Raw genomic sequence first — 21,311 nt, 5'->3', positions numbered from 1 at the left:
TGTCCTGGCCTCCTGAGCTCCATAAGTCCTAACAGTATTCTTCAAGTGCTACTGACTCGTGTTTCATCAAAAACCCCTAGCTGGCCTGAATTAGGGAAACATACCTCAGTCCCTTTTCCCTTTTTCCCTCCCAGGTCCGAGGTTTGCCTCTTTGGCCCCCAGATTAGTACAACCGAGTTTTGGTCTGGCCACTGATATTGCTGGCTCCACTGAAATTTCACAGTCAGCGTTGCTCCATCTGCTGAAGGTCCTCCTAAGTCCACGGAAAGGCCGGGGGCAGTCCTCGATGCTTGCTTTGACCCATGGGTTGCGGCTTCTGAGTTCTCCGGATGGTGACCTGAACTTTGCAGCTCACACAATACCGGTAGCCCCTCCTTCTTATAGTCCAGTTTTAGACACAAAGGGGCATATTATTGGAACATGGTGATGCACCGAGTGCAACGCCACTTTCCCTGCATCCCTTAGCGTCCCCTACCAACACCAAGTGTGCGCTGTATTTAAAATAGTAGGGGGCAATAGTGTCATTATTTTTTACACTATTGATGTACTCTGCAGGAGTAGCGCCAAAATGTTGGCGCTACTCCTGCAGAGTACATAAAGAATGGAAGCCCCCTTTTAATGCCTTCTCTTAGCAGGTGTTAAAAGTGCCGTAAAAAATGACACAAGGAAATCTCATAGATTTCCTTGCACCATTTTTTGCACCCCCCCCCAACAGGGGAACGCCCCCTTTGCATACATTATGCCTGGTGCAGGCATAATGTAGCGCAAACGGTTACAGAGTGGCGCACAATGCATGCATTGCGCCACTCTGTAAATATGGTGTGGGGATTTCGGCCTTGTTGGGCCACTTTAACGTAAAAAATAATGACAATAATGTGACCCAAGGTGGCGCTAGGCGATTATAAATATGCCCCAAATGTGATTTAGAGTCTCGGTCTTTGACGTTTTATGTTGGAATTCTGCTTCTTTCGAAGTGTACACTTTTGTTCTCCCTCTTCCACTTGAAAGGCCTTCTGTCACAGCAGAGAGACTCCAGAGCTGATAGTCCCACAACACGGATCATGGGAGTGATTAGAGTTCACACCTGGATGTCGTCCACGGTGATATGTCATCAAAAGGTTAATTCCCAACTCCCAGCCACACTCTTTATGGTTTCTATCTCAGCCCGCTCTCCTTGTTGAGATCTGAAAAGGCCTCTGCCTTGTGATCTCTCATTGAATCAAAGAGCAACCTTTCAGGTGCACAGGGGGAGTCTCTCTCTTCCTTCTCCAGTGTGTTCCACCCAGCTCACAAGAATGCAGCAATTCACAGAACTCTCTGGGGGATTCCTCTACCTCCTTATGTCTTTATCATACAGATCTGGATCTCCCAAAATGGAACCCGGGGTCCTCCATGTAATGTGCTCTTACAGGAACACTCGCACTCAGTGTATGTACACAGCACACACACTGACCAGCACTGTTACCTCCATTTATTGTGGCACCGCAGGCACAAATACATTCAGCACACACATTCACTCTGCAAGGACTGTTCTGTAGTGTAGCCTTTCTGTATTGTGCCTTGGTGTTCTACATGCAAACACACACACTGCTAGAACGCATATTCACCATGAGCACCCTGCACAGCACTCCACCCTTCATGTACAGTACTTCTTGCAATCACACATACACCCAGCACATGCTTTCATTGTGATAGCTGAATTTATTACTAACGTTTTACATTTATTATGCATTAAGAATTAACACTTGAATTTAAGCTAACATAGAAAATGATGTGCAACTTTGAAAATGTGCTAACGTGAGTGGTCGCCATCAATACATGGTGCCTTTATTAATGTTTATTATTAACTAATAGATGTGCTTGTGTAGAAAATCAATGTACTTATATGTCATATTCATGAGTTATATTAATGTACATGTTTTATTAATCTTAGGCCCTAAAGATATATAGTTTGGGTCTAGTTGAAGAAAGTTTATGTTAACTGCACAGTGGAGAATAATAATTAATTAAATGCATGTCTTGTGAAAGCTGAGAATAAACTTTGGCTTTTGTTCGCACAGCGTTGACCAAGCAATTTATAAATGTATTACAAGATTCACATGAGAACTGCCTGCTAGAATGTCCTTAATATAAATTGTAAATTTGTAGAGTCTGACGTGCGAGACAAGTGATGTTCCCAGGACCAAACAAAGGATGCACTAAATGGAGAATAGATTGCAACAAATTAAGGGCCTAATTCAGACTTTGGCGGGCGGCCGAGGCCGCCCGCCAAAGTCCCGCCGACAAATGACCGCACTGCGGTCAAAAGACCGCGGCGGCCATTCTTACATTTCCGCCGGGCCGGCGGGCGCTCTCCAAAAGAGCGCCCGCCGGCCCAGCGGAAATGCCCCTGCAACGAGGATGCCGGCTCCGAATGGAGCCAGCGGAGTTGCAGGGGTGCGACGGGTGCAGTGGCACCCGTCGCGATTTTCACTGTCTGCTCAGCAGACAGTGAAAATCATGGTGGGGCCCTGTTAGGGGGCCCCACGACACCTGTTACCGCCAGCCTATTCCTGAGTCCCCGTTTCTGAACCATTTCTCTTTCATTGCCCCGTTGCTGATGCTGAACAGACGGATGTCCAACTGATGAAGTGAATTGCTGCTTGCCTCTCCATTGAGGAGAGGTAAAAATGTATTGTTATTTTCCTTGCTGTATTTGTGTTTTCTTCTAGGTACCAACCACTATTTTGATAGAGCCATAGTTAAATGTTTTTCCAAATTAACTTCAACTAAATTGTTTGCATGAAGTCCAATCATGCGTCCTAATCAGAAGGTTAGTTAGAAAGCCCCATATATGTTAACAGCCATCTCTAATAAGAATTGATTATGTTCTTCTGTTGATTTCGATGTATACTATTTCAGTCTTTCAGTTATATTTGCTATTGATTTGCACCGTGATTCTTGAGTGTTTAGTTATAAATGCGTTATCTAAATTGAGATTCTTTAGACGCTTTGGTCGACCTGTGTTGTTTGTATATGCATATCATCTGTTATTGAGACTAATCTACGTGATATTAACATTGTTAATCTAGGGAAATAAACATTTTAACTTTACTAAAACGTGTGGTTATTTGTGGCTAGATAGGTCAGGGTGTGTGGATATTTCCGACTTCACGGATTATTGATATTGTTGATTGGTATTGTAAATGGTTTGTGTTGAAATCAAGTCCTACGGTGGGATATACTCTAGGCGTAGTCAAAAGATCTATTGAACCTCTAATGCGTCCCCTTATCGATTAAACTTAAAAGACCAAATAAGGTTAGACGGGCTAACAATTGCACACGCACTGCACAGCACTACATCTCTCATGTAGCGTATTACTCTCTAGTATACATACACACAGTACAGGCACTGACCTTGCATGTAATGCACAGCACTGCCCGATCCCTGTACTGTTCTCTTCCCAGGCATGCATAAATCCAGAGCAGAGTCGCTGTCCGTGCGCTGCACGGCACTTTACATCCAACTGATGTAGGTTACGTCTGAGTTATGCACACAACAGCGGTACTTTAAAAAGGTGAGTGAGCCTCTAGGCCTCACTCCAGTGACACAGGTTAAAAAGGACCTGTTCACGCCTACTGATCACTGCATAATATGCTGCCATCACTCTGCTTGTGCTGCTACATCCCTCCCCGTCCAACAAGACCGATCTATAAGACATACCTATGTCATGGCACACACGCATGATCCATGTTTGCCTATGAAAACAAAAAGCAATGGGAATCCAGACAGCAGTACAGTTGGAAACTCAAGGCAGGAGTACACGCCCATTACCATGCAGAGGACTTGAGGGCTTCAAAAGACAGAAAATCATGCAGGGATTTCGAGAATGGGGCTACCCCAGCAAATGTTTGAAACAAGTGGCTAGAAACACTGATAGTAAGGACATAAAGGCAATTCTCTTTTCTGACAATAATACCCACAGTAAGACTCTCTACAGATCAAATTTATCACCAAATAACAATGAGAATTCCCATCAGTTTAGATCCATAACGGCCACGCAAGATACGTAATTCTGACCGTTATAGAAAGCAATGTGGGTGCAAATGCATCCATCACATGCAGAAAAGCAAAGTTACTTAGTGATATTTTGGTCCATAGCAATGGCATAACACAAACTTGAGGGGGGCCCCCTGCACAGTACATGGAGGGACCCCCTCTCTGGACTGACTCAGGAGGTCTCAGTCCAGTGTACTGTGGTGAGGGGACCCTGGGCGCTTGCCCCCCCCCGCGGACTGCGGTGGCTGCAAGGGCCTTTGTTACACCACTGGTACATAGTCATGTTGTCAGTAAAAAATCTACCAAACAGTGGAGTAGACAGAAGGGTTTCTAGAAATGTATACCTACTGGTAAACACAGATATATTCAATCATATAACATGCATGCCTGATTTTGCGTTCATGCTTTAGCATATCTATGTATACTGCTATTTATTCAAAGCACTACAATTTCCAGCTCACAAAAGGATCTTAGAACATCTACCTGCCATTCAAAATAAGGACAAGAGTAAACCGGTTGCCAGAAACTAGTACATAACAGTAAGGCTGAATAGTTAAATTCTTTGGTGTTGAGAGGACTATTAATTTCAGCCGAAGGGAGGGTGGGGGGTTAAAGAAAAGCTACTAAAAAAACGGGAATCCTGGTTGATCTTGGACCATAATTCAAAATCCCCCAACGGATTAAATAATGACGAGAAGCTAGCAATGCCTACTGCGTGATAAACGTCTGATTATCACTAATCTCAGAGAATTGTGTTGAACTTATTGCTCAATCACTATTTACTCCTTTCTGAATGGGAACATCGGACTCAATTGTTCTGTTCTTGCGTTCATCAGTTGGTGTTACCATTAAAGCAATCCTAAGCATGTATTACCTGCTCAGAAACGCACCATGCCAGGTATTTGTCCCCCATATGGCTGTTAACTTTTATGCTTACATTAGTCATGTTTCATATCTGTTGGTTTACCCGGTTTACCCTTGTGTCTATGATATGAGTCATGCAATAACCTCTAACTCCTTTCTGACACCTTCTCACATTGGTTTCATGTACAATGCCCTAACTTCAAGGGAGCTTACTGACATTCATATTATGTCACAGGACAGATTTACCCCAGCCCACATTGATTTTTTAAGGCCAGTAGCCCTAAATGTTACTTCCAACTGGATAGTTTGTAACCAGCGGATTTTGCCTTATCATAAGATGGGCTTCTCGCCAAGTGCAGGTTGGCCGGACTAGTCATATCCACATTTGTGCAATTCTCTCTCAGGGCTTTACTAACAATTTGCCTATTTATTTGTCTGATATGACTGTCCCCATAGCACCCACTTGTAAGCTCACTTAGGGTTTAACCTTCTAAATATGTATTGATTATTTCCCAAGTTAAGGGGGTCAGGTTTTCTGACTGACTAAACCTCCAAGGCATTATGGGATAAGCTGTCCTTGTGTCCTATAAGACGTTTCACAAATATCATTCCAATAACTTGCCACTATAATTGGACGCCTGTATGTGATTATTATATGTCTGCAATGAGGATTATAAGGAGCCTATGGTACCTATGATGGTTTAATTATCTATATAGTGTGTGGGATTCTGTAAACCCTGTATGAACAACAGTCTCTAATTTCTTTATTATGAGAAACTTGTGAGGCACCCAGTCGCCCATTACAAAGAAAATATGTCAGAACTCGACTATTAGAAGTTATTACAGTTGAGTTCTGACATCACAATGTCTTCTGCCAGCAGTCCAGGTGAAGGGCAGATCACTGAGCATAACTGAAGTAACTGTTTAAAGCAACGAAAAGGGAATGTTGCTTATATTTCTTCTGCTTTATTTTAATAGCTTACAATGACAAGTGGAGAGAATATGTTTATTTTTTGCACTCCTTAGAGAAAGGCTAGAATATGTCTGCATGTTTCTACACATTCTAGCTACTGCACCTTTTTTAACTGGCTTGTGTCGAACTGTTTCTAGCATCTGTTTACAACAAAAATGTAAAAATACTAGAGGTTTTATTTTTATTCTTCGTGTTTGAAAACATGCTCGCTCTTTCATATGAAAGAGCTACGCACCAAGATTTTAAGTGGTTTGTGAGAAAGGTGATGGTGTGACCATATGCTACATGGATAAACTACCCCCGGCGTACATGGTAAGGAGACTGCAAATCACCTCGGTGTTCCAAAACCTTATAAAGGAACTCGCCCTTCAACCCAGTTCCTCTTTATGGTTATGGAATTCCTCATGACTTGTATTATCCTTAGAATGTATGGCAAGGAATACTTAATCCATTATATATTTACACTTGATCACACTCCTGTTTTACTCACCATAGTTAGAATCAAATGCTTTTTTGAATACGATTAAATCGACACATTTTATATCTATCTTCTCTGCAGCATGGAAGTGGACCCATTTCAATCTCATTCAAATCTGCTATTATATTGAACCAGTACCAAATAGCGCAATTTTGTAGTCTGTTTACTATGTCCATGGAACCGCTGAATGCATATTTCCTAAATTATTTTACAATGCCATTATCTTTGATATACATTTCTATATGAAAATCTACATGAATTTCATGACTTCTTCAATTTATGCATTGACAACATACAGATATGGTAACTACGGTTTCTATGGATGTATTGCTGTTTGTTGGCGTAGTGGCCACCTTTTTAGGTTGAGTGTAAACGTTCAACCTCGTGTATACTTTTAGTATACTTTTTATGGCTTAAAGCAATTTCATTTGTTGGTTGCAGTGTCCTTTAAAAATTATTTCTCAGTAGTGGTCAGTTCGGCTTTTTTCTCTCCCTCCTTTTTCTGTTTCAGAGCAGTGACCAACTACTTTATTATTCCACTTTGGTTTCTTTACCGTTGCTGTGACAAACTATTTTTGGTATTTCTTTGGTGCTCCCCTTTCACTGTTGGTGTTTTAAACTGGTAGCTGCCTGCTTTTTATTGCAGCATTCAGTTCCTCCCATCTCCGCCCATGTTGCTGACATTTGTTTTAGCTTTATTCAAGAGCTCTCATTGCTTACCTCTAGCTCCTAAAATAAGCTTACTTTACAAACGAAACACCCAGTCATTTAGCTCACTGCTCATTAACACCACAATATGCCCTTTCTAGTAGAATGTTGCTTAACCTAGAAGCAATGATGTGAATCTTGCTTAGCCTCGCATCACATCTCGAGTCTCTCTCCAGGGCCCCTCCCTGCCAGCACTCACGATATCTTACACAGGGCATTGCTTATCTTCTTTATTGGGGCCATAAATCTTCTCTGGCTATTCTGCTGGTTGAAATACAAGGCAAGAACACTTGCAAGACTTTTCATTCTGTTAAAATAAAAGTAAAATATTTTTCCAGCCTTTTTTTCCATTTTCTGTTCAGACGTTTACACAACGCGAGGTAGTTCAGTCATCTTCTCGTCTCTCCTCAAGAGCTTGTTTAATTTTACTCTAGCCCCGTTCGTACTTTTCACTCCTTGCCCCCATCAACATTTCTCCATGTTTGTATTTCTGTACTTTACCCATACATTTTTTCATCTTTCTCTCTGAATCTCTCTCAAATTGGTCAGTGGCTCTCATCTACATTCTCTCTGTCTTTTTCTACATTTCACGTCTTATTCCCGCATTATTTCCATCCTTGCCCTTATAGCATACTATACGGCGCATCAGGCAGCCAACCAATTCCTGCTATCCACTATCCACAATCAATGATCCCCTGCCTGCTAGCAAATGCATGCACTGAAAGTATTGAAACCATAAATCTGGACATGGGAGTAATCTGACCCAATTGTCTGCTTCTGGGTTGTTCCTGCAAGAGGTGTGCTCTCTCTTCAACAAGAGGGCAGCAATAGCGCCTCAAAACATCCACACTGTACAAATCTCCACAGCCAGGAACTGCAGCTCTCAGTGACACATGACTTTATAAAGGGTGAAATGCCTTCATGCAAAGAGAACATGTATGCCATGGTACTACAGCACAGTTGTGAAGTTAAAAGCGCAAATCATTTATGACGCTAACACATTTCAGGCTCAAAAACAAGGGAAACAGGCGGAGACTGAGAGTCATTACTCTCCCCGAGCCAGGCATAAGGCCATTGCAGTCCTGTAGTGTGGGCCTACCCCATTACCAGGCCCCTGAGTTACGGGCTCCACAAGGTATTTACAGTAAGGGTTAGTTGCTGAAGAGATAAAAAAAACTTTCTTAGCCAACTCCAAGGTGGGTGGTGAGGATTCCACCCATAGGCCGCAACACCATGACAACTGCCCTTCATAGACAGCACGCGGAGTGCTGCTGCTGCACTATACAATGTTGGACTCGCACAACTGTGAAGTTAAAATTGCAAATCACTTGTGGAGCAAAAACATTCAGGCTTGAAAACAACAATGGAAACAGGCAGACACTGAGTGTGCCGTCATTACTATCATAATAAAATTATCCCTGGTGCTAATAACAGTTTGTGCCGGTGCCGATTAACAGCATATGCCCATTCCACTGGGGTCTCGACCTTTCGAACAGCAGCCTCCCCGGGCAACCACTGTTTACAGGCTTTGGGCCCCAGCAGTTCTACTACCTAATTGTCAGGTTATTGAGGGCATCATCTGATTGATTCCTTCCAGCCCCGTCTGAGGCAGCGGCTTATCAGCATTTTTAGCACACTGGATTAGCCAGTGGTCCCCCCAAAGCGTACACACCTGCCCTCAGTTCGGAACTAATTTTTTTGGACAAGCGCACAAGCGCTTTGACCTGTTGTAATCTATCTGTGGGCTATTAACTAGGCCTTCCGCACAGCCATCACTATCACTCGTTGCTTTATGTTTGTCCTTCCACTGGATGGTTTTGTACTGCCTTGGACTCTGTTACATGGATAACTGCACGTTTGCCGATACGTTTGACTGCGAGTGAGCTTCTATTCCTTTTGTGTCTCTCCTTCTCATTCATGCATATAGCGGCCATGGCGTTTTGAATGTCAAGACAGATGGATAGATAGATAGCGTAATGTTATGCATGGTTGTGCTCTGCATATCATTGTTTTTATGTGAATGTATTCTAAGTGGGGGCGTGGCCAAGATGGCGGCTGGAGCGGTGGCTTAACTGAGGAGCTCCGCTCTCGGCCCACCAATGTACTAAAATCCTGAGCCCTGCTATGCCCCAAAGTCCATCCGTGAACAACAGAAACATTGCCTGACTCCAGCGGATGCTCTGGGCGAGTTGCACCCAGGAGGGCGCGGTGCGCGGGGAGGAGCGGGGGTCGAAGAGACGGAGCCGCCGCCATTGCCCGGGATCGCAGCTTCCGCCTGGACGCGCCGCGCGTTGGACCGTGAGAAGAGCGGGAGGGCGCCCGGCCCTCTGAGCCCTTGGCTGGCGCCCCCCGGCCCGGCATGGGGACTATGGAGCGGGGGACGTCCCTCAACCTGACGGGGGCGCCCCATTCTAGCTGAGCCCGACCGTGCGGCCTGGGTGGATCACGGTGGGTGCCCGCGCAGGACGCTCGGGACCCGCCTGCTACCCTCACGGGGTGAATCACTGGGTCCCTCCACATGGAAACTGAAGAGCCCTGGACCCGACGCCCATTGAAGCTCCGCTAACGTGGAGGCGGGGGCGACGTTGCGGCCCTACAGCGGAACCAGTGCTCCTATCTGTCCGCACCGTGCGAGCCTGCAGCGATCTTCCCCAGCCCTTAGGTATCACTACTTGTATTCTCATTGCTTGCAGCCGGGGAATCGCCGGGAGCACTGAATCACGGGCTGCCCCCTTTGGCGAGGGGCACTACGTAAAGTACCTGGCCCAACTGGCTCCTGCTTACCAGCTGGGGCGGTGGCTGCTACGCGGCGAGGAGCATCTATGTACCAGACCGGGCCCAAACCTACAGGGGCGGAGTAAGAACTTGGAGGAATTAAAATGGACACCAACATCAGAACGGGACATGCAACCCCCTCCTGAACTTTAAGCCAAGTGAATTAGAGGACGTACTGGGGGGAAACCGAAGGCGGGGCAGACTCTCCCAGCAAACAGCCGGCTATTAACCCTGGCAGAACGAACAAGGCAGGACAGCAAGAAAATCATGGTCAAACCAAAACACCCCAAATCTGGGTCTTTGGGAGATGGAGACCTTCCCCAGCCGACTGGCCATGCGGCCACGCAATCGTCCACATTTCTACAGCTGAATGAAACATTACGCATGCATTCCTTCCAATTTGATAAAATTATGCAAGCAATAATGGACACTAAATCCTCGCTGGAAGGGAAAATTGACGCCTCAGTATTGGAAGTCTCATTGCTGCGCGCTGACCACCGCAAATTAACTGGAAGGGTCCACGATACTAAAACAACACTGAAAACTATCCAGCCAGAAGTAGTAGATATGAGAATTAAAATGCAACAAATGGAACTGGACATAGCTCAACTACAACGTAGGGCTGAGGAAGCTGAAGGACGCTCCAGAAGTAATAACATCAGATTCCTTGGAATCCCTGAGAGAATCGAATCCCTAAGGCAGAGGTGTTCTTAGAGACCTGGCTGAAAAACGCACTTAAAGAACAGTTCCCTACTACAACACCAGTGATCGAAAGAGCACACAGAATTCCGAGCAGACCGCCTCGCCCGGGAGCACCGCCCCGACCACTAATAGCACGCTTCCTAAATTATAGGGACAGAGACTTGGTCCTCCAGTACTTTAGAACGTCTGACCAGATCATGCTGGAGAACAGCAGAGTAACTGCCTACCCTGACTACACAATGGAGGTACAACGCAGGAGAGTTGCGTATAGCAAGATCTAGCAGTTGCTGCGAGAAAAGGGCATCACTTATTCCCTTATGTTTCCAGCACGACTACGCATCGTCATGGATGAGAAAATCCTAATGTTCCCCACTCCTGAAGATGCATGGACATGGATCCACGCTAAAGGATTGGTCGATCCGGCCAAGGAAGACACATTATCCGAAGAATGGTCTACTGCTAGCTCCAGAAAGAAGAAAAAAAATACTAAAACATCCTCGCGCCCCACAAAAGCGCAAATGGCATTGGACCGAGCACAAATATTAAAAGACACTAACTCATTTGCTCGTGCGATGCTGGATACCAGGAGCGAAACGGACACCAATGACACGCCTCACACGGGGGAGACACAAGTCCATCCCCCTCCCCGTTGCTGGTGGGCCCGGACCTCACGCCGCGATCGGCGGGCGAGCTTTAAAAGTGAAGGACTCGCGTCCGTGGCCCCTCCCCGGCGGCGGTAGCGACTAAGGTGCTGCATGCCCCCAGCACCGGGACTCTCTCCCCGAGATCTTCAGTGAATAACAGCCATTAACATGAGAAGCAATGACTGAATCTTTGAAAGCTGCACAAAGGCGCATGGGACTGCAGAGGCGTGATGTATCCTGTAGGTGGGCCACCCAAGGACCCGACCTCGAGTAATCCACGACCCCCTACACCTGAACGGTATCCGAATGGAACTGACTTCCCTGGAAGCCACTTTAGGCACCGGTTGTGCCACTTTGTTTAACGGACGTACACAGTCCGCAATATCCTTTTGGTTGTTATATCTCTCTTTTTCTTTTCTATTCTTAGCCCACTGTGAGCTTACTCTTCCCTCCTCGGAGCGCGGGGGACTGGGCGGATGGGTGGGGGGCTCGGGGTGGGTTGGCGGGTGCGCTGCAGAGGGTGCGGGGGGTATGGCGGACAGGGCGGGCACTGATCAGATAGCTTTCTACGGCTCTACACAACATAATGAATAAGGAACCCAGATATAATTTAATAACTTGGAATGTGAAGGGCATGGCCAGTACTAACAAACGTCACAGAATACATGCGTACCTAAAACGCCACCACATACACATAGCAATATTACAGGAAACACACATTACACCTGCAGAGGCCGCTCGGTTAGAAAAGTGCTGGACGGGCTCAATATACAGCGCTGGCGACTCATCCTTCGCCAGAGGGGTTCTGATTTGGATAGCACCGGGTGTCCCTTACACAGTACAACACAGCATAAAAGACAAGGAGGGCAGGTTTATACAACTAAAGGGGCTGTTGGACGGTGAGGAACTCGTGATAAATGGCCTATATGTCCCGAACATCAAACAAGGCGAATTTTTACAAACTAAGGTTTCGCAATTAACCAACGACCTAACTCCATCATGCGGAGGAGACATGAACTGTGTTCCACACATAGATAAAGATAGATCACACCCTCCGCTCGTGGCCGCCCCGACAATGAAAAATTCCCTAATGCTGGGCGCGTGGATGGAGGAGCGGCGACTGATCGACATATGGAGGCACATGCATCCACACGAAAGAGCGTATTCCTATTATTCCCCAGTACACCTATTACATACCCGAATAGACCTCATCCTCACCTCACCGAACCTAACACATAAAATAATGAGAGCAGAGTATTCCGCTAAGGTAATCTCAGACCATTGCCCACTCATAGCACAAATAAGATGGGGCAGGCCCTGCTCATGTATTCCTTCCTGGCCACTGCAAACGCAATTATTACCCCCCTTTTAGGAAGGATATAGCTACGCACATTTCGGCATATTTCACGTTGAATGATGGGACGACTAGTTCCAGGACCATTGAATGGGATGCACATAAGACAGTTATAAGAGGGGTATGTATATCAACCACAGTAGGAGTGCGGCAAACATTGATGCGCGAACTCCAAGTATTAGAACAAGAAATTCAGTCAGCTGAATGCGAATTTGCTAAAGGCTCAATAACATCAGCGAAACTCACTAACATGCGCTCTAAATGGACCGAGACAGACAGCCGTCTCAGACACTTCAACTATCGACACTACATGGCCCGCACGCACGCAGAAGGCAACAGATCTGGTAAATTGTTAGCATGGCTTACAAATAATGAACGCCGGAACACCCCCATAGGCGCTATCCGCCTGGAAACAGGTCGGATAGTTAATACACAGGCAGAGATAAATAACGCTTTCAGAGAGTATTGTAGCTCGCTGTACCATGCACGGCCTCCACCCACCAATACCCAATACCCAATTAAACAACTTCTTCAGCGGCATTACCCTGAGTCACCTGACCGCCGCTCAAGCTACAGAGCTAGATAGTCCGATAGAGATAGCTGAAATCCAACGAGCACTGCAGCAGTTAACACACGGCAAAGCACCCGGCAGCGATGGTATACCTATTGAATAATACAGCACGTTTCAATCCCAAATTTTAGCCCCATATCTGGTAATGCTAAAGGAAGCTCTAGAACTGGGCCAGCTCCCTGATACATGCCATGAGGCATTGATAGCAGTATTACCAAAGGCAGGTCGCGACCCATTGGATGTTCGCTCATATAGGCCATTATCATTGCTAAATCCAGATTGCAAACTACTCGGCAAAATACTAGCCAACCGCCTGCTCCCATACGTATCAGAGTTGGTACATCAAGACCAGGCAGGCTTCATACCCGGTCGCAGCACATTCAGCAACATCAGGAACTTATTACGCCTGATGAGAAATTCTCCGGTAGACGGTGAGCAGCAGGTGGCAGTTTCATTGGACATAGAAAAAGTGTTCGATACGCTGGGATGGCCTTTCCTAACAGAGACACTTAATCGGATGGGCTTCGGGCAAACATACATTGGCTGGGTGAGAACATTATACACTGACCCAACGGCTAGGGTTAAGACGGGGGACACGATCTCCGAAAATTTTTACATTGGTAGAGGCACCAGACAGGGATGTCCGCTATCCCCACTATTATTTGCATTAGCTATTGAGCCTCTGACCGCCCGTCTTCGCATAATGGCCCCCACATGGGGTGTCTTGGATGGCCAAACGCATCAGATAGTCTCCTTATATGCAGATGATGCGCTGATCTTTCTACGAGATCATTCGGGAGCCCTCCCGGGCCTGTTGGAACTTTTAGAAAAATTTAGCTCGGTGGCCGGGTTGACAGTGAACTGGGCAAAATCTTGCATATTTCCTATGCGCCCGGTCCCTGAGGCACTCAGAACACTATCGGGTCCGGGTGGCTTGAAATGGTGCTATACAACATTTAAATATCTAGGTGTAAATATATACCATGATAGTCAAGATCTTAGAGATGGTAACCTTGGCCAAGTGGTCAGATCAACGAGGGGCTCCTTACCCTTCTGGTGCTCACTCCCATTGTCCCCTGTGGGCAGAGTAGCTATTGCAAAGATGATAGTGCTGCCACGACTCCTCTATTATTTCATGGCATTGCCCTTGGTACTGCCGGGCTCCTTTTTCAAACTATTGAATAGCTTACTAACGGACCTAATATGGGGCAACGGCCGCAGACGCGTCACATTAACAAAAGTGCTCCAACCGCTTAAACTGGGGGGGTTGGGCGCCCCCAAATTTGAAGCGTACTACGCAGCTGCTCAGATACAATGGATATCCACTTGGGTTGGAAACCCCACTGGGGCCGAAACTCAGAGGGTGTTGTTAGATCTCGGCGGCACAGAGGTACTGCAATACCTCATGAATCGGACCGACCCGAGACACATAAGTAATGTGCTGCTGTCCACCGCACACTGGGCTTGGGGCCGGTACGCTCTGCAATGCGGAAAAGATCCGCAGTACTCCCTGAGGATCCCACTGTTGGCTCAACCGACATTAGCAAAAATAGCAGCCAAAGTGGGCCTGAACACCTGGGGTAGCAGAAGCATACATACACTTGGGGACATTTACCAAGATGGACAACTTCAAACTTATGAGGCATTAGCCAATAAGCATGCGTTGGGTCGGGGAAGATTCATAGCCTACGGGGCAGTCCGACAGGTAATGCGAGAGCGGTGGAGAAGCGGCAATTCGGAACCAGATGTCTCCCCTTTGCTTCACGAGCTGCTGGGGAGCATCAATGCCCCATCAAGCATATCGAATATATACAACATCCTCGCTGCCCAGTCTGAACACAAACAGGAACATGCAAAAAATAAATGGGACCGTGTGTTACCGAAACCACTAATACTAAACTCATGGGAACAAGCAAAGAAAATGACTCGCGAGGTCTCACGTAACCCCCGCTTCCGATACACACAGTTTAATTATGTGCATCAGACTTATTTATCACCACATCGCATAACGCGCATGTTTCCCTGATCACCGCAGACATGCCCCAGATGCGACACAGAAGAGGCCACTTTCTATCACATGACATGGGAATGCCTCCCGATCCGGAACACATGGATAGATATAATAACGTTGTTAGCTGAATGGACAAACACCACATTATCTCCCACTCCCGAGGTGTGCCTACTGGGTATAACACCCCTCTCCAAAAAACGCAAACTTACATATAAATGCATTGCCCTGGCACTGGTGCTGTATAGACGCCTTATTGCCATGAAGTGGAAAGCCCCGGGTGCTCCCAGTGTTGCCCAGTGGCGAGAGGAGGTGATACGGTGGGCCAAAGCAGAAACACAGACACTAGAGAATTTACTGGATAAAGGTATACTAGTTAAAGGCCTAGATGTATGGAATTTACTTGTGATAGCTGCAGAAAACAAAGACGATGAACGCCCTCCCTAAATTAACGAGAAAGAGATAATTGCCGTCACTCCAGCGGCCACAGCAAAATACTATTATAGAGGTTGATTGACACGCATGGGGGAAGAGATGAATCAATATAAAACTGCAATACCCCTCGCATGAACCCCTAGATGCATCGCTGGAGGGCTGAAATACGCTGATATGCGATAGGGCTGGTGCCCGTGACCGCCGGGACCGCCTTAACTCCTATCTTACTCTTTCTTACTATTCCTTTTGTTTCTTTAATAACTTTGCACATGCCGAATACACTACGTATGTAAAAATACAATCCGTAAGGCCCAAACTGGGTTACTGTGGACTCACACAGTACTTGCAGAATGTGCAAACAAAATAATCGATATGAACAATGCATGTTGAAACAAAATGTAACTTCTTGTATTTCACTTAAATGTTGCCAATTGGCTGATAAAACAATAAAAACATATAAAAAAAAAAATATATATATTCTAAGTGTACTCGTTGTCGTGCTTGGATGGTAAAGCCATGACCCATGTGGTGTGCAAGGTAGTGATCTATATTCCTGATGCTGCTGTGTCATATAGAAGGCTATTAATATGATGTGTTGTGTTATTTTAATTTAATTTGTAGAGCACAATTTTGCAAAGCTTCATGGTGCTAAGGATTAACACAACACCTAACAAGAACTAGAATTGTCAATAGGACTGACTTTAAATGTACTGCACTTTTCAGTCACACAGGCACATTATTCACCCTGCATCACGCAGGTACACTGCTCACCCTCCACTAACAGAGGCACACCACTCATCCTTCAGTGATACAGGCACCTCTCCTGCAGGCACACAGGCATATCGCTCACTCTGCACACAGAGAGGCACATTGCTTATCCTGCATGCACACAGACCCTCCACCCACCTTGCATGCACAACACACTGCTCATCCTACATACACATAGGCACACTCTGCACTCATGTAGGCACACCCTGCACTAATACAGGCACACCATTCGCCCTGCACTCATACAGGTACACCCTGCGACATGGTAAGAAACTATCATTCTCAAAATATCATCTGACACAAATATTGTGTCCGAAATATTGTTACAAAAATATTGGCCCATTGGAGCTAACAATATAAATTCTATGTCCAGTGGGACAATATTTTTGTAAACGGTATTTTGAAGAGGACAATTAATGCCAGATAATATTTCTGACAACAATATTATCATATACAATTACACCCTCGTCATGAGACTTACACAGCATTCAAAAAGACACACTTCACTCTCGACCCAGACAGAAACACCCCCTGCACTCATAGAGGCATACTAATCACTCTGCAATCACACAGCCACACTGCTCACCATTCAGTCACACAGGCACAACTCACTCTACACTCATAAAGATGCACACAGCCCCTTGCACTCACAAAGGCTGAATATTCACCCAGGCACACAGCTGAACATGCACCCACAATAAACACCACTCACCCTGCACTCACCAATGTACGTTGCTCTCCAGGTACTCACATAGGCACACTAATTACGTGACACTCAGACACACCGGTCAATTTCTTAGCCATTTGTAGGTCGTAGCCTACCAAACAGCAAAGTTGTCTGGTTTCCTAAAGACATCTTGGGGACTTTCAGAAGGTTGACCTAGGAATGGATTCTGCCCATTGATTACCATTGGCTTTGTGGTTTGTAACTCTCATTTTCTGGCTTTCTATTCGCTGCCGTTATTTGCTTTAGGCTCTCCAAGTTCAGTTTGTCCCTTCCACTGCCTAAACAGTGTTTATAGTATTCTTGCACAAACTCCCTTTCTGTAATCTGGCCTTTAAGTCTTGTTCTTATCTCATCATTTTTGCTGTGCATTCAAAGACTGAAGTCAAACATCAGTCTCTGTCTTCCAAGGGTGCTTGTTTACCTTTCTTTCTTTGACTTCAAAGTGAAAGGATTTATGTGACAATATTGCGTGATCCTGGGGGCTGAAAAGAGGTTTTTCTAGCACACTACAACATTTAAATGAACTGTGTAAGTATTTCAGACTATATCAGAATTAGGAACATAAATAAAGCACTTTTTTGTTATTTCTGAAGGATGTTGGAAACAAATACTGTATTGTGATCAAAAGAAATCATTACACCAGGTGATGCAGTTTCCACACATTTTCGTTTGTGAACTGTATAGCTTTATTAGTAGTACCACACCATGAATACTCCACTCTACCCCACTCCACGCTACTCTGCACCACTCCACTTTACAGCACTCCACACTACTGCACTCTGTGCACCACTCCACTTTACAGCACTCCACACTACTGCACTCTGCACCACTCCACTCTACGCCACTTCACTCTATGCCATTTCAAGCTACGCCGCTCTACTCTGCCCTGTACTCGTCTACTCTATGCCAATGCACTATTTGCCACTCTACTCTACACCACTGCACTCTAGACCACTCCAGTATAGGCTACACTAATCTACTCTGCACAACTCCACTGTACGCCACTCTGCAACACTGCACTCTATGCCAATACACTCTCTGCCAATGCACTTTACTCTGTAACACTCAACTCTATGCGAATCCACTGTACGCCACTCTAATCTACGCTACACCACTGCACTCTATGCCACTGCACTCTACGCCATTACACTCTGTGCCACTCTACGCAACTGCACTCTTCCCTGCACCACTACACTCTACTCAACTTCACTCCACTCTGAAACAATCCACTCCCCTCTATGCTACTGCACTCTACACCACTCTACTCTTAACCACTGAACTCTACAACAATGCATTCTACACAACTGCACTCTATGCTACTCAACACCACTCTACATCACTGCACTCTTGACACTCTACTCTTAACTCTCCACCACTGAACTCTATTCTGCACTACTCCACACTACTCCACTCTACACCACTGTATTCTACAGCACTACACTCCACTCTGGCCACTCTATGCCACTTGACTCCACTCTGCACTCATCGCCACAGCACTGTATGCCACTCAACTCTACTCTGCACCACTGCACTCAGCATCGCTCAACTTTACGACACTCCACTCCGAACCACTCTACTCATCACTGCACTCTACCCCACTGCACTCTACACCACTCTACTTTGTGTCACTGTACTCTGTGCCACTCTAGTCTTTGCCACTCTACTCTGCGCCACTACACTCTGCGCCTCTCCACTCTACACCATTGCAATCTAGTATGCACCACTCTAATCTATGCCACTGCATTCTACAATGCTGCACTGTATGCCGGTGAATTCAATGCCAATGCACTCTACACCAGTCCACTCTATTTTATGCCACTCCAGTGTATGCCACTCTACGTGACTCCACATTATGCCACTCCAATACATAACACCTTCTGCCACTCCACTCTACAACACTCTGCTCCATTATTCACCATTCCACTCTACGACACTCCACTTCACTTTTCTCTATGCCAGGAACGTTTAGGCATGCTGAACAGCAGCCACCGAAGAAGTAGACTCCTTATGCTAGTGCTTTAAAGTGGTTATCAATCAGAAGACTGCTAGGCAGGTTGGACCCTTCTTTCACATTTCTTAGGTCAGAGAATTGAGTAATGGCTTTAGGAATCAAGCAAATCATCCCACAAATACTTTGTAAACACTTTTTAGATTTCTCACTCACAGCACCAAAGAGGAAAAGCTATGACGTTACAATGGTCGATGTGCAAATCTACTTTTAATACTGCTGGACTGTTTGGGGCATTACCATCTATAGATTTTAGGCTGCTCTGCACCCAGCAAACCTGTCAACTGACCAGGCTGCGGCCAGGGCCACCAGCGTTACCAGCCTGAGGCACCAGGCAAGGAGAGCACTGAGAAGCAAGAGACATGTGATGGGGACATGGGTTGTCAAACAGGGGTAGTGGGATGAAGAAAGGGCTGGTGTCCAGTGAAAGATGGAAAGGCGCGAAGACAAGAAGCGAATGCAATGGAAAGGGAGGTAGTGAGGAGTAGTACAGAGGGTATGGGTTGAAGAGCAATTATTGCAACTGATGGGAGAGAAGTGGAATAAGGGATGCAGGTGGTTGGAAATGGAGAGAAAGAAAGATTCCTCTGGTGGGACAAAAGAGCATTACTGTGAAGAAGAGCTTGGAGTAGAGAAATGAGGGAGCAGGCAGGATGAAAGACACAGCTGCACTCCCAGACATGGAAGGCAGACCAGCACTCAGCTTAAACCATTGGAAAGATGAGGAACTCCAGTAGGTGTCCACAGATGCAGACCTCAGCACAATGACTACCTCACAGAGCCAAGCTCATAGGGGGCTGCCAGGGTCAACCACAGAGGCTCCCACCAGCAGCTGCCACCCTGGTAGGTCTCTAGCTCTGATTCAGTCTGGGCCACTCTCCCACTCCAACCTCTGGATTATCTCGAAGTGAAAGGCTGAAAGTGTACTGAGACATGGGACTGCATCACCCTGAAACCAGACAGGGCATTTTACAGTGCAGACCAGGGTAATCGACGTGCATGCAAAAGAGACAGGGCGCGTCTACTGTTGGGTGGAAGCTGGCAGGTTCTTCCTTAGTGGCTTCACAGTTTTGTCACAGTGGCACTGATTTATTAAGCGGCTCCACAAGTGTAAGGGCTCAACACATAGAGTGAAATTGTTTTTAGGTTTGGTCAGCTTGAACAAAGAGATTCCTTTCTGTGCTTCAGTTGATGCGCATGGGTGGCACATTAGGTTGGTTTTCCAAGCCATACTGGTGCTGGCTCATATGATATAGTGACATAGGGGAAACCTCTCTCAAACACTACCATCACAGTACGATGCAGGGTGACATAGTGACATAGGGGAAACCGCTCTCAAACAGTACCATCACAGTATGATGCAGGGTGACATAGTGACGTAGGGGAAACCTCTCTCAAACAATATCATGAAAGTATGATGCAGGGTGACATAGTGACTTAGGGGAAACCTCTCTCAAACGGTACCATCACAGTATGATGCAGAGTGACATAGTGTAAACCTCCCTCAAACAATCCCATCACAGTATGATGAAGTGTGACAAAGTGACATAGGGGAAACCTCTCTCAAACAGTACCATCACAGTACGATGCAGGGTGACATAGTGACATAGGTGAAACCTCTCTCAAACAGTGCCATCACAGTATGATCCATGGTGACATAGGTGAAACCTCTCTCAATCAGTACCATCACAGTATGATGGAGGGTGACATAGTGACATAGGGGAACCTCTCTCAAACAGTGCCATCAAGTATGTTGCAGGGTGACATAGTGACGTAGGGGAAACCGCTCTCAAACAGTACCATCACAGTATGATGCAGGGTGACATAGTGACGTAGGGGAAACCTCTATCAAACAGTACCATCACAGCAGGATGCGGGGTGACATAGGGGAAACCTCTCTCAAACAATATCATGAAAGTATGATGCAGGGTGACATAGTGACTTAGGGGAAACCTCTCTCAAACGGTACCATCACAGTATGATGCAGAGTGACATAGTGTAAACCTCCCTCAAACAATCCCATCACAGTATGATGAAGTGTGACAAAGTGACATAGGGGAAACCTCTCTCAAACAGTACCATCACAGTACGATGCAGGGTGACATAGGGAGACAGGGGAAACCTCTCTCAAACACTACCATCACAGTATGATTCAGGGTGACATAGTGACATAGGTGAAACCTCTCTCAATCACTACCATCACAGTACGATGCAGGGAGACATAGTGACATAGGGGAACCTCTCTCAAACAGTGCCA

Source organism: Pleurodeles waltl, chromosome 5 (assembly GCF_031143425.1).
Source record: "Pleurodeles waltl isolate 20211129_DDA chromosome 5, aPleWal1.hap1.20221129, whole genome shotgun sequence".
In the NCBI taxonomy this organism is placed as follows: Eukaryota; Metazoa; Chordata; class Amphibia; order Caudata; family Salamandridae; genus Pleurodeles; species Pleurodeles waltl.
Note: the sequence above shows the minus strand (reverse complement) of the source record.